This window comes from Polypterus senegalus, chromosome 14 (assembly GCF_016835505.1).
Source record: "Polypterus senegalus isolate Bchr_013 chromosome 14, ASM1683550v1, whole genome shotgun sequence".
Lineage (NCBI taxonomy): Eukaryota > Metazoa > Chordata > Cladistia > Polypteriformes > Polypteridae > Polypterus > Polypterus senegalus.
The window spans coordinates 57,937,760-57,951,597 of NC_053167.1; the positions used below are offsets into that span (position 1 = coordinate 57,937,760).

Below are 13,838 nucleotides of genomic sequence, written 5' to 3' on the forward strand. Positions count from 1 at the left end.
CTAAAACTACACGGAGTACTACCGATGAGGCCTCACAAGTTCAATTTGCAGTTTAAGCATAATCTACCTTGACTTGTATTCCTCACATTGGACTGCATAACTCAACACCTTACTAGCCTTCTTAAACACTTTTCTATATATTCACCTCTGTATGCTCAAGAATATTAGACAATGATTGAAAAATGTAAACTAGAAGGTTGGAGGCAACATAAAATGTTTTGACATTCACATAAACAGTATGACCCCAAGTTTGTCACATTTCAGGATTTAAAATGACAAGATTCAAAATGCAGCATAAAGGAAAAGAGAAAAATTAGTCACTAGCAGAGTGGAAGATTGCAAACAATCTTCAAAAGAAGCCTTTGATCTACAGCTGAATTGCAACATCTGAAATGATGATAACAGTATGAAGATAGGAAATTCCATGAATGGTTTAACACAGGTAACACAATAAACTAATAAATACAATGAACTGCAGCATGTACTAGTGGCCAAATGAGGCTCTGCAAATCAACATGAATGTTCTTTTTGGCTTTTGGTGACATTTAAGTCTTGCTATGTGCTTTCTTTTTAAACTCCCTTTTTTTGAGAAAACAAGATTCAAGTTGACTTGAATACACTTGACATTTGTTGTTATACTAAAATAGCACAATAACTTATCTCATATTTCAAAAATTATGTCATCCTTTATAATTGATACCAATTTCTGATTGTGTTGTAAACATATTGAATACTTCAATGTTTTGTAAAATAGTATGTTCAGGTTTTATATAAATATACAGGGGTATTGCAAGTGATTAAATACCACTGTGAAACCTGAATTGTGTGGATTCTACATGCTGTTCTCATAATTGTTCTGGAGAGAGATGTCATTCAATGGCACTCATGTATTCCACAAAAAAGGTGTGGGGCCTTGGTTAATCAATCACAGTCACAACACCTACATCGGTGTGTTCCACAGTCAATATAAAAGAAGCTGCTTCAATAAATCATACTGAGTAACATCTTGAATGTAAGGCCAAAAGCCTTGAAGATGTTGTACTCTACTCATACCATTATAATGTGTGTCTCTAACTACACCGCATTTCTAACCAAGCTCAAGATTGGTGCCGTGATGAAGCAGTCTAGATGGGGATAGACAGACATGGGTTAATCTTTAGTAATAACCACCTGAATGGAAATGGTGATGATACGGATATCTATGCAATCAGGACAGACTTCAGAGCACTTGGCCAAATTAGTTTGTCTGGTATGGGACACCATCAACTATAATGGCTGGTCACTTTTGCTGCTTCTTGTTTGATTGCCTTGTTGATACTACTATCCATTGTACAGGCACTTATGGAAAGCTTGCCTGTAGTTACTTACTAGCCATGCCTGTCACTTCTTTGGAAAACATCTACTGCAAGCGACATCAGTACCTTTTCCTGTCTCCATATATCACATTTAAAATTGTCAGTAGCATCAACAATACTTCCTTTTTCTTGACACCGTTTAGGAACTACTGCCTCTCATGGAAGAACAGATGGACAGTGCGTGGTTGGATGTTCAAACAGGACATTAACTGGGACGTGTATTAATAGGTGCTTATAACACCAGGTAAGGGTGGGTTAAACTTAATGATAATGAGCAGATCAGATGCAATTATTTCTTGTTACAGGCTGTATTCGGCTAAACAATACCATTCAGGTGTTTGCCTTAGAGAGATACAGTATAAAGATCACCAAGAAGTAGAATAGCAAAAGGCAGGCTTTCCATTTTAGTAAAAAGTAAGCACAAACATTAAGAATACATATCCACATGTTTTATGATATGAGGAATACATTTGACTCCGGTATATATACACAGAGAATGCAACAAAGACAGTATTTGATAGTGAGAAAAATAAAACACGATTGAGGAAGCAAGTTATGAAATGAAACGGGTCAAAAAGAGGAAGAGTTCATTTTGTTGTTCTCAAGTTTTGTTGACTGCAGATACTGTTTGTAATTAGAGCATGCAACTCTGAATAAAAGAATCAAAAAGGAAAATAAATCACAAAGGAAATAAATTATACATTAAATGTATTGCATTTTAAGAATGGCTGAATACAATCTACACGAGCATTTCAAAAATCTATAAACTAAAGCTATGTGTTTACAGACCTTAAAAGCAAACTATGAAACAGCTGAAAGGCACTGTAGCTTTTTTGCCACATTCTGCAACATATATTTCAAAAGTATGCTGAAAGGGAAAGTATTATAAATAAAAACACTAATGCATAAAATTTATTATAAAGCAGACGGCACAGTGGCACAGTGGTAGAGCTGCTGCCTCACAGTAAGGAGACCTGGGTTTGCTTCCCTGATCCTCCTTGTGTAGAGTTTGCATGTTCTTGCTGTGTCTGCTTGGGTTTCCTCCGGGTGTTCTAGTTTCCTCCCATAGCCCAAAGACATGCAGGTTAGGTGCACTGGCAATCCTAAATTGTCCCTAGTGTACGGGTGTGTGCCCTGCAGTGGGTTGGTGCCCTGCCTGGGGATTTGTTCCTGCCCTGGGATTGGTTCCAGCAGACCCCTGTGACCCTGTGTTAGGATATAGCTGGTTGGAAAATGATTGGCTGTCTTTTTTTAAAGCCCAAATTGTGTTAAGTTGTATAAATATCTGTGTAAAACAGAACAACAAGTAAGTGTAACATAAATAAGTAACATTAAAACATTTGTGTAGGCCAGTTGTGTTCAAGCACAGTCCTGAGGGACCACCCTGGCTGCAGATCATTATTCCAGCCAATTTCACAATCAGGGCATTATTCTTCCTTATAACTGATCCTAATATTTAGTTACCTGACTTACAAATATTTCTAAAAAATTCATAAATTTATTTGCCATAGCTTTAAATGCTTACATTTATTTTAATGTTTTCTTTATAATGTACTATTTTTTCTGTATGGTCTACTCCCTTAATTTTATCCAAATGCTGATGATGTAATGAATATTTTATATACAAGGACATGCTGCTAGATACTGTAATGACAGGGCAATTGTTTTGTCCATAGGCTTCTATAAAGACAATAAATCCATCCATCCATTGTCTAACCCGCTGAATCCGAATACAGGGTCACGGGGGTCTGCTGGAGCCAATCCCAGCCAACACAGGGCACAAGGCAGGAACCAATCCTGGGGAGGATGCCAACCCACCGCAGGACACACACAAACACACCCACACACCAAGCACACACTAGGGCCAATTTAGAATCGCCAATCCACCTAACCTGCATGTCTTTGGACTGTGGGAAGAAACCGGAGCGCCCGGAGGAAACCCACGCAGACACGGGGAAAACAATAAATGACTTTGGAAATTAAAAAAAAAAAAAATCAGCCTGAGGTTTCCTGAATTATTCACAGAACAGGAATCATACAAACATGTGACTGGGGACCATGCTATTTTAAAAAATATCAATTATTAATCTATAATGTGTAAAATATTAAAAGAAAAATGATATGTATTTTTATCTTTATACACTCTTTATCAGAAAATCTTTGCAAGAAATGAATTTCTCTTTACTAAATATTCCAAGCAATTTTCAAAACAACAATCCCTTTTAAAGCTAATGTCATAAAGACAAATAATACTTAGTAACAGAACAACAAACACAGAAAACTAGACAGATAAGCTAAAAGTTACTCCTCATATACAGCATCGGGTTAGATGAACATAAATGAGGAAATATGTGCTTTGCAAAAGGAGCAAAGTATCCAACTTAATTTTACTTGCAAATCAGAAAGTCAATATACCTAAGGAGAGCAAAAAAAAAACTAGTTCTGTCCAAAGTGCGAGATGAATTATATTTTTTTGATAGGGAAAGTTAAATGCTTGGTATTATATATAAACTGTGTATCCGTGTTTTAAAAGTAATACTCTCTTAAACTTTAGGCTTTAAAATGGCTTATTAAAGGAGTTTACAGCTTGTTGCTGCTCAGTGGTGCTCCATTAACTTAATGTTGGTAATAGATTTATACCTTCATATTTAACCACTTTACAAATAATTTAGCATATGTCAGAAATAACAGCAAAGTAGCAAGTCATTTCTAGTAAGCATGTAGCATTGCACAATAACTGTTGTCAGCGATTCGGTCTTTGTGTAGGAATATACTTTAAGAGTGAGAAATAGAAAGAGCAGTCTGGGCAAGAAGGATGCACTAACCAAAGGTTGCTATCACTACTGATATACAGACTTCTAACCAAAAACAAAACAAGAACCAAAAGAAAAATAACCCTGACAACAAACTAGTTTTCCCATACTAGAAACACTAGAGAAAATGGCCTTTACTTTGTCAGAAGTAAAGTGGAGACAGACACTCAGAATGGAATGGCTGACAAACAGATATGACCATTCCTCCATGATACCATAAGCACATGTATGAAGGTCATGATTTCAGGCCGTCGTAACAACAACATCTAAAATGGCAGCTCTTGATGCCTCCAACATATATCTAAACAATGGTAAGAAATTAAAAAAAAAAGAAAAAGTAAATAAAATGTTAATATCAATAAAGTAATTATGCCGGACAGGTGATATAAACCTAACAATCATGTAAATAAATTTCTTTTATCTAGACATTCACCCATATACTGATTTGTTTGCCATCTAATTGAGTGTCCAGGGTCTGCCTGTGGACACTTTGCATGACACTATATGAGAGCTGAGCTGATGCTGCTGATATTGACTCACACAGTCATTTATTTATTTCATGTGATATAAAATATCGACAGTCAATTTTTCACAATTTGAGTATGTGGAAGATCTCAATGTATAATTTATAAAAAAATGAGTCCAGATATCAGCATTTAGGAATAGTTGTAAAAGCATTAGTCTTAAAAGACCAGCTTCTTGGTATGAATACCAGATGTCAGTGCAACCTGAACCTTCTTGGCATTAAAATATTTTACTTTATTTGAAATAAAGCTAAAGGAAGATTGAAAGCCTGAACACTCCACGCATCTTGTTTGGCCAAACGTCACAAGCCAACATACAATAATGCTTCTCAATAGATGAAGTTTAAGTTTATAAAGACAAGAAGCAATACAGGATTTGTGTTTATTGTATGATTGTGTTTCCATAACTGCCTCAATTATCTTGGAAATTAAGAAATAATTGGCCTGTCCACAAGAATGAGTGTGCAATGTTTGAATCCCTGTCACTGCCAAAAGAAATCCTACTATGCTTGGCCCTTGGCCTTAACCTGGAATTGCTCCAGGGGAGCTGTACAATGGTTGACCCTGCACTCTGACCCCAAGGGGTATGCAAAAACTAGCAAATTCGTAATACAAGAAATTGTATAAGGCAAAATAAAGAACAAAAAAAAGCAAAGTGTTCTTGAAAAGTTTGCCTTTAGATTCTAAATTGAATAATAATGAGTAAGTATGCATTAATTCCTTTAGGGAAATGACTCTGATAAATTCTCACAATATAAGATAACTTTAAATCAATTTGGATTTTTGAGACCAGTTGTAACAATCCATATTGAGCTAGCAATTTTAAAAGTGAGACCTGAAAAAGAAAAATGAACCTGTTATACATACGTAGTGATTAAATACTTGTAACATGTGCAAAACTTCTTACAACTCCACTATAGGAAACCTAACACGGACACTAGGGCTTCCTCTTATTTAAAAGGAACTACCTATCAATTTCTAAAGATATCTGCATCTTCTGATAGTTTTTATGCAATCTAATAAAACTGTTAAGATGTGGGCTACAGTAGGAAACTGCTGTTCACTTATTGCAGGAATGGGGTACACTCTGGACCCCTTAAGGTCTTAGCGAGGGAGAGAATTAAAACAAAGCTGAGTGTCATTATGAACAATGCTACAAATGCTCTCCCTGATATACTTACACTGAGGACTTTCAACTAACAAATAATTCAGCAGAAGTGTGTCAAGAAACGTTTTCATGGCTCCTTTATACAAACAGTAATACATCTGCATAATTTCTGACTTGGTGGTCCCAGTCCTAGAGAGAGGTTTTCTTTCATTTTAATTTTCTTGCTTTATAGTCATTCTGGTGTGTGTTCAGCCCAAAGTGTGTGTGTACATTTATTTATTTATTTAAAGAGGAAAAAAGTTCTATCCAATCTAAAGACAAAAACAGTTTTTGGAAATGTATATTTCCTAATGAATTTTCCCACTAATTAATTAGCCACGCAAAAGATACCGATGCAAATTATTAGTATTAAGCGCATTATCTGATTGTATTTTAAGAAGCACAACGTATAGGTATCCCTGCTATACAGGGGAGTTTACTGCCATATACTCAACACTGCTGGGATTGGCTTTAGTCCCCTGAGGCTATGAACTGGCTTGAGTAGGTCTCAGAATGAATGAATGAATGAATGGAAACACAGATAATCTGTGGCCATTTGAAACTTAGTTTTTTTGATGTATACACTTTGATAAGGGCCACAATGATGATCTATTACACAACAACGAGAACCAATTGTTTCAGCTGAGCAACACCATCTTCTTGTCTGCATTTTGTTACCTACAGTATATCCCACATCTCCATAAACAAGCAGCAGCCCATGTCTGATCTTTTATTTATATTAGGGACCTCGGGATCAGGTGCTGGAAGGTATTCGCTCCAACAAATTCCTTAATTAGAAGTTATACCATAATAAACCACAAGATTAAATTCCATGGCTTGTTGCTCTCTTTTTGCTACCTCAGCTGTTTTTATTGTGAATTTTGTTTTTCTAAAAACACCATCCAAATGCATACAGACTGGAGCAGATCAGTATTTCTAGTCCTTCACTCTTTCTTTGAACATATTTTATTGAAACTGTCATTATATGACAAACAGACACTGATGGAAATAGCACTAAGTTAGCTGGTTAGAACCAGTGATTGGATACTAATTCAAAATGTGTCTACTGTGTCACTTCACAGTCTGAGTTTGACACTCCTGGGTTATGTTTAGTTATGGACTCTTCCCTCATTAAACCCCAGCAAATCAGGGAACATATCATTCACCTGTAGTTAATTATATTTGAAAGTTGAGAGCTATTTAAAGTTGTATGTACAGCACAGTAGGAGTTTATCTTCACTGGTGTTGTTGATAAGTACTAACAATACTAACTTTATTGAAAGCAGAGAAAACAATATAACTGACTAAAATAAAGGCACAGCAGTCAAGAGCATGTTTTTCACACACACAGTGAAACCTTTGCACAAAACACATATTACAAGGTTATGTCCATATTCTAACTTGCTTACTCCAACTTTTCCCATTTCAACTAGAATAACTGACAGGAGTATTTCAGTTTTGCAGAACTGCACAGAAGACTGTCCCTTTACATGAAAGATCACTTCGATTTCAAATGTGCTACACAAAAACATTAGCATTATTATTATTAATATGCTAAACATTATTAGGATGGCCCGTACTCAGTGAAGTTGACACATTATATGAAATCCAATTGATGCAATTGAGACTCAGAAAAACAATTTATACATTAATTTTCACATACCTTTAGTCTTATATTATTTTTGAGTTTTCCTGATAATTCATTAATTAATTAAAATGCATAGCATTACAGAACTATAGGGTGATCCAGATCTAATTATGCAATTTTCATTACGCTATAACTTATTAAGTTTATTACATAGAAAATCACCCGAAAAATCCCGGACCATTGAGAAGTGTGCGAACTGACGACATGAAGAATTGTTTTCGCGCCGAACTAGAATCATCCCCGCATAAATCAAAGTCATCCAGACGATCAGGATCTTCATAATTAGATCTGGACCACCCAGTATAACTACTTTCTTTCTTTGTGGGTCTTTGTTCTCCCATCAACACTGCCATGAAAATGTGTAAACTATAGAAATATGCAATCAAAACTAATTTGGATGACAAACTTATAATACAAATAATCTGCAATCATTCTTTTCACTGTTTTAAAAAACATAAATTAACAATACAGGGAAATCTTAAAACTGTGCCAGTGATGATGTCCCAGACACATTCAGAGTAACTAAACTGTTTCATGGTGACCCCAGCTGCTTCTTGCAATGGTAACCTTCACACTGCTTTCTTTGTTAAGTCAAAAACATTACACTATTTTCTTTCATGCAGTGTGTGATGGATGGGATGGCAACGGAATGAAAGGTCCGGGGGGGGGAGAGAGTATTAAGGAAGCAATACCTCCCCTGGGACGCTAGCTGGCAGCACTCCTGGGCGGATGTGGCATCACAGATTCCCAAAGGTCGTACTGGGAGCTGGAGTTGGGTTCCGTGGGGGCTACCAGGGGGAGCTGCACAGCTCTACAGAGAATTTCCACTACACCTGGGAGTGATTCCAGGTAATACTGATGAGCCACCTGGAACACTCCCACGACTTGAATAAAAGGAGCCGCCTCACGCCATTCGGGGAACCAGAGTCGGGAGGACGTGGACAAAGCTTGCCTGAGAGGGAGTGGAAGAACTGTGGAAAGGAAGGAAGGAAAGACTGATTGTGCTGAGCTTTGTGTACTGTGCTGTGGGGAGTAGGGTAAAACGCTCCCCAACTGTAAATAAATGTGTGTGCTGTGTTGAAACTCGTGTCCTGCCTGTCTGTATCGGGGTCAGAGCGGCTGTATGCGCCCTTGGTGTTCACATGTGCTAATTTGTTTCAATAAAAAAAAAAACAAGAATTAGCAATGTTTATTACAAGTGTTATGCCTGTTACTTTGGTTTTTGATAAAGCATATCATCATCTTCAGCTTTTTAAGTAACCTCTCCTTCATGTGATTATTACATTCCTTTTTTACTACATTTAATTTGCAAATAGCTTCTCTGAATATTTCCAAGGAATGCGTATGATTTTCACCAACCCATCAAATTCATCTGTTGTTTTGTATCTATTCTGCCCTGCTAAATGAATTTCAAACTCAAACACTCTTTAACAAAATTAAAAGTTTTGCTTTGCCTGATGTGTATCTACCCTCAGAGACAAAGTTAACATATGTCAAGCAAAAAAGATAATTGTTGAGATAACTCCACTGCAACTACTAAGTTTCAAAGAAGACATGGTAATCTGTTTCTTTCCTGTGATTGTATTATTACTGAAGATATAAAACTGCAAAATATACAAAGACTAGTGTAGCTTATTTTTTTCATTGCTATCCTAAATTTTGTTTCTTTCCTGCTGAGACAATTATTTGCATTTTTAAGACTGTTTGAAACTCACATTGTGATTATCAGGTTTCCTTAATATTCTTTAGAGAATTAACATCTGCTGTACTTGTAAATAAAAGTATTTTGCTGTCAAAACACAGTACTGTATTATCTGAAGACCACAATGTGCAGGGTGAACTTTTGAAATGCGTAGTGGCAGCCATGTACAGTTGGCAGCATTGCGGAACAGGGACCTTGAGCTGTAAACAATCTCGCCATTTAGTAATTTAGTAATCAATAGCAAGCAATCAATGGCAGCTGTGCGAGAATTCTTTGGTAACCATGTCATCTCAAGATTCGGTGACATTCCCTAGCCCTCAAGATCACCGGATTTGTCCGTTTGTGATTTTTTCTTGTGGGGCTACCTTAAGAGTCGGGTCTACACGACTCGGCCAAGGACACTGAATGAATTGAAACAAAGAATTCAAGACGAAATTCGTGGTATCCCAGCTGAGATGTTGCAGCAATCAATGGGGAACCTCAAAAGCAGATTGGGAGAATGCATACGTACAGGAGGACACCATCTACAGGACGTAATTTTCAGACATTGATAATTTGGATTACTGTCTCTTAAAAGGCAAGTTGTAGTGGTTCAATTGCTACCAATAAATTTTTTATGTTGGATTTCCTCTATTTTCATTGGGTTTTTCAAAAGTTACCGTTTTTCTGTGTCACCCTGTATTAGGCTCCCATCTTATAAGCAATTGATTTCATCTTCAACAAAACATATAAAGAAGGTAATAAAAACTTCACAAAAGTTCACTTTCCAACCTTTTACTGTTTCAGTTGTTTTAATTTCTATAAAGCATGTTCAGATTTTGTGTTATATCAGTATAATGAGGAGCACGCTGCATAAGAAGTTTGACAAAAAGAAAGGACAACATTCATTTCATTAAGCTTGTTGATTTAGCAAAAAGAAAAGCTGTCCTAATATCGCATTCAGATACATTTTAAATGTTATAATTTTTTTGCCCTCCTGCCCTCTTTTTCTAACAAAGCAGATAAAGTGTGAGTGTAGTGACCCATGTTGGGTTACTTCTTGCCATGCAACTAGTTCCCAGTAATCATCTACTGGATAAAGGATTGAAGACTTTTTAGAAGACGATGACAGTAGAGGAGGTAACATTACCATCTATTAACACTGAGACTCTGGTTCCTTTCCTGTACATGTAATCTTACTGTATTTGCTAAGGTTTCTCCTTCCATCCAGCTTCCATCCACACTCCAAAGATATTCAGCTAGTTTGATTGTTGAATGTACTTCTTGTGTACGTTTGTGAGTGTTCTATGACGAGATTCTTTCTGCCCTGTTTTGGTAGCTATCTCCAAAAAGTTGGATTTACAAAATTGTTTCATGCGAGCACAATTTTTAAAACATGTAACGAATCTGCAATATTTCATCATATTTCAACCTTTACTTAGTGGTGGGTTTTTCCAGACCACGGCAGAACAAGCCACTTAGAGCCGACTCTGCTGGTGCATAAACATAGAGTAGAAGCTATATATCACGGTCACACCATACATAACAAGTATATTAGTATGACAGTGAAATGCCTGTTAGTATTAAAATGTGTGGCATCATCTGCCATCTCACACCTGATTGAGAAATAACTTCTGCTACAGGTTTACAATTCAAAGAGCTGATAATGATATGCTGCTTTGACAAGATTCAATAAATTAATTTCTTGTAAATGATGAAATACCAACAGCGATATTTACATACAATTTCAAGTGCAAATGAAGACATCTGTATGCACTCTAACAGCACCAGACAATGCATGAAGCATTTTGAAGAAAGGGACACAGGCATTGCTTTTCAGCACTGCAGTGGTCACTAGTATCCTGCTTTACTTTACTTAGTTAAAAAAATACATAAAAATGAGGAGCTCATCAAAGAGAATTGATTTCTAACAATCAGAGAAATTACACTTTCCAGGCAACACTGCATTTTACACAGTGGGGAATAAGATCTTCTTTAAGGGAATCTTGATACTTCTAGAATGAGGAAAATAGTGCATCAGTTGAGATGGAAATGTGGCAGAGAAGTAAACAAAGGTCCATAAATTTGATAGACATTTAATAATGTCCTATGCATATATTTTTTTAAACATTAATATGCGTATCACTTTTGGCACATTCCCTACACACATTACTTTCATTCTTGGTGAATGTTCATTTATCTTTGTGAATCCTGCTTATTGGAACTCACACGACATGGCTGTCTAAGTTAAGTATAACCTTAAAATGTGCGACCCCTTCTGTGTTTTTGATCAGCTACACCCATGTTGTTTTATTGCCTGTACCTACTGTTGTGATTCTAGATGTGGTGTTCTGTTTATCATCTGCTATTATATTCAATCATACTGTATGTACTACTGTCTCATTATTATTCACTCTTGCCAGGGTTTACGCCACCATTGCATTGTCTTGTACTACAATTTGTTATCTTTTTGCTTTATTTTTTTGTTTTCTTTGGGACACTTTGTGAAAACATTATTATAAAATGTGATCAAGTTATTTATGCTGAGTGATTTAGACACAATTCAATTAAAGACATGTTTAGAATATTTTTTATTCTCATTGCTTTTTATTAATGATTTATCTTTATTGTGAGTAATGAAAATACTTCAGAATCACATTTTTGTTTTTTCTTTCTGTTTTTCAGGTAGTATAGCAGTGGGGAAGCATGGTAGCGTTGCTGCGTTTTAACATGGGATTCAATCCCAGGTACTTCCTGGGTGGCATTGCTTATTGTCCCTATGTATGTGTGGGTTTCCTTCCACAGTCCAAAGAAATTGTAAACTGGTGACACTAAACTGGCCCCTGGTGTTTGTACACTATGTGTGTGTTCACCCCATGCTGGATTTTGTTTTGTCTTGTGCTTGAATCTTGCAGGGGTAGGCTACACATTCTCTGCAATCTTTCTCTGGATAAGTTGACCTAGAAAATAAATGGATTGATGGTATGGTAGTGCAGTTGTTGGTGATGCTTCCTCACAGTTCCAGAAGCTTAATTTACAATCATGGCCATGTTGTTCATATGGGATTTTTTCCAGGTATGCCAGTTTTCCTCCCAAACATTTTTGCATTGGGTTAATGTGCGATTTTTAGCTGGCCTGATAGGAGTTACTTTAGGTGTATATTTGAGTGTACCCAGCAACGGACTGGGACCCTGTCTAGGGCTGGTTCCTGTCTTCCATCAGATATTGCTAAATTGAACTGAGAATGCTTGATAATTACGGGAGAGGTCTATAGACATTTTTGGCTCTTTATTGATATAATTAGTGATTGACTGATTGGCTTATTGATTTCTATAATCCATTATACAGTAAATGGAACTTTAAAAGATTCTGTTACTTTCTTTTGCTCTTAATTGATATATATTTTCGTTAGTGAAAAAGTTGGATTTTTACAGAATTTTTTAAAGAAACCTGTGGTGCAGCTCTTCTCATGCTTGGTGGTCCTCAGCATGGATTTCTTTAGTAGATAGTATTTTTGCAATGGTACCATATTAGAATACATTTTTAAAGTCTTTCTATACTCTCTTGGTTACTTATTGCTCTATATTATAGAGTCTTTGCTAAAGTCATGTTACATAGCTGTAAGTGTCTAACAGATGCCGTATAAATAAACCTGATGTAAAGTATTGTCATTGGTGCCTTGTAAGTTTTATTAAGATCAAAGTCTTTAGTAAGTTAGTTTAGTTTGCAACTTGGTAAGCCCTGTCATGCTTATGCACATGGAAGGCAGCTTAAGGGTTCTGGTGATGGTAATTACTCATTTGAACCAGGGATTGGCACTGTGTTCTAATGGCTTCTCTCTTCCTCCCTCTGCAGAATGGAAGACTTGCGGCCATTCCATCACTTTCCCATTGTCCACCCTCCTGGACCCGCCCCTTCCTGCCTGGAAGCCATGTGACCAGAAGTTCTATTTTGAGCTCTTGTCTGAAGAGACACATCCACAACTTTTTGCGTGTATTTTGTTTTGAAAACTTTGCAATTATACAGGGTCAGCAGGGTGGTGCCCTAACTCTTTGACATTGTTTTGTCTCCCCTTTACAGACCTTATATGTTGAAGGACGTATCTACAATGTCACACGTTAGACTTGCCATCTGCAGTTGCTGATCTTGACATTTAACCAGGTCAGTTTAAATGATAGAAAATTGCTGGGCATGTCAAAACTACCTACAAGCTGGCCTTCCAGCACAGTTGTGCTTGCCCCTTTTCATGACAGCTAATACCACACTGCCTGACAAAGCTAGCACTGTACAAAGGTTTAAATGTATCAAGTCATTAAATAGGTAAAATAAGAGTTGCAACTTGTGCCCTTTCTTATTGTTTGTTTCCACACTAAAAAGAAAGTCATGAGTTAAAAATGACAATAAAGCGCACAGTAACCTGATGTTTTATATAGAAGAATAGAAAATCTGAATCTAAATGTTTTCTGAATAATATGCATATGCATGGGTGGTCAAAACTGCTCCAAGGGCACAGTGCCAAGGCCTTAGATGAGCCCTCTGCCCTGCTCCACCCCTCACAGTACCAACAGCATTTATTATTGGTTTTAAATCGCTAGCTCAGAGACAGCATTCTGGTTTTTGTTGAGCCTCATCTTTCCTGTGGTGAGTGTACTCATTTACAAAGTTCACGT

The 13,838-nt window shown here is 36.7% G+C and overlaps 1 protein-coding gene and 1 long non-coding RNA gene across 9 annotated transcripts in view; one reads left to right on the top strand and one right to left on the bottom strand.

Moving 5' to 3' along the window:
• The window catches only part of hck (HCK proto-oncogene, Src family tyrosine kinase), a 128,675-nt gene that overhangs the window by 93,771 nt on the left and 21,066 nt on the right, over positions 1-13,838 (bottom strand). The window lies entirely within an intron of this gene.
• The window catches only part of LOC120514190, a 29,595-nt gene that overhangs the window by 8,690 nt on the left and 7,067 nt on the right, over positions 1-13,838 (top strand). The window contains exons 1-4 of one of the 7 annotated variants that reach the window (XR_005630425.1): positions 9,751-9,926; positions 10,188-10,308; positions 11,854-11,915; positions 13,024-13,329. This is a non-coding gene — a long non-coding RNA (uncharacterized LOC120514190). The other 6 variants (XR_005630424.1, XR_005630426.1, XR_005630427.1 and 3 more) reach the window with 6 other exon arrangements.